This window comes from Haliotis cracherodii, unplaced genomic scaffold (genome assembly GCF_022045235.1).
Source record: "Haliotis cracherodii isolate W230 unplaced genomic scaffold, xgHalCrac1.p SCAF_1, whole genome shotgun sequence".
In the NCBI taxonomy this organism is placed as follows: domain Eukaryota; kingdom Metazoa; phylum Mollusca; class Gastropoda; order Lepetellida; family Haliotidae; genus Haliotis; species Haliotis cracherodii.
The window spans coordinates 42,092,228-42,093,584 of record NW_027266264.1 but is presented as its reverse complement, the minus strand read 5'-3'; the positions used below and the strand labels follow the sequence as shown (position 1 = coordinate 42,093,584).

Genomic DNA, 1,357 nt, shown 5'->3' with positions numbered 1-1,357 from the left:
TTCGATGTGCGCACTGGCAGCCGCAGTAGCTGCACCAATTCTGAAAGAATGTCCGGAGTACTCTTTAGAATCAAGACCTGTACTAGCTAAGGCTATGCTCAGCCAAAACAGGAAAGAAGCTCTGCTGATGGGTGCAAGGTTGCATTTGACCAACAATGGATCTGAAGGCTTGGTTTGCCACTGTGTGCGAATGTGATGAAGTCTCTTCAAGCAAGTATAAGGACAAATACCAGTACTGTTGCCAAACAGGGAAATGGGTCCTTCATTTCGGAAGGGATTGGTCTTAGAAGCTTTCAGCATTAGGACACATTTTCTCTTATAATGATCAAAATCAATGTCGCTCATACTAATTTGAACTCGGTGATCGAACATAGTAGAGCAGGTAGTTCTGCACATCGAAGAAAGACGAAGAAGGCTGTTACACACATGCATTCCATCACAAAGTCATCATAAGGTCCGAAGATACCTGCACAGAGTTGGTTCACGATCTTACTTAATAAAGGATAGGTGATAGGAAGGCGTTTCCTGGAAGAAGTTGTCTGCAGTTTCTTGTATCCCCTCATCAAGGCTTGTAGTCTGTTTAAGGCTCCAGAACTGGCCTCGTCGAATAGAGTTGTCACTCCAGCTTGCAGGTAACTGAAACGTATGCCTGCTAGATATGTTCTGACTGTATCATGTTGCAGTTGCAGCACACCAAAACAATGAGCAATGAAATACTGAAGATAGCTCTCGTTAACTGGGGGCAATATTGATCTTGATAGGGTGCAGAAAAGACCAAACTTCAGGAGGAAGTTCATGTTGCAGTTGAAGCCAGTATTGTAAGCAGACCTGGTACCTTGGCTGATGGCTGCTGACCACAGGTGATTGAGGTAGTAGTTTAAGTCCACATGACCTGAGAGCTGGGTGGGCACTGGGGTGGCGATACGTGGAACCAGGGCTTGAAATCACTTGAACTGCAACCGAGAGAGGGAATCTGCTATGTCATTATGAACACCCGGTACATGTTTAGCCAAGACAACAAAATTGTGAACTGCTGCTGTCCATGTAAGTGTCCGCATGAGAGACATGATCTTGGTGCACTTGGTAATAATTAACACTGTAGCCTGGTTGTCACAATTGAACATAACTCGCTTTCTAGACCAAAGATGACCCCAGAGGAGAGTAGACAACACTATGGGATAAAGTTCCATGAATGCCATAGATGCCAGTGGCTAAAAAGTCAATCACACTCTCAGGCCACTTCTCAGCAAACCAAGCACCTTGAAAGTAGCCTCCATGTCTAACTGTGGCTGCCGCATCTACCTTGTCATGGAAAAAGAGAAATACCATTCCAGCTTGTGGGATACTTGTTCCACAT

General features: G+C 45.0%; 1 pseudogene; it reads right to left on the bottom strand.

Moving 5' to 3' along the window:
- Positions 1–341: 341 nt before the first annotated feature.
- Positions 342–1,357, bottom strand: LOC139455813 (uncharacterized; annotated as a pseudogene).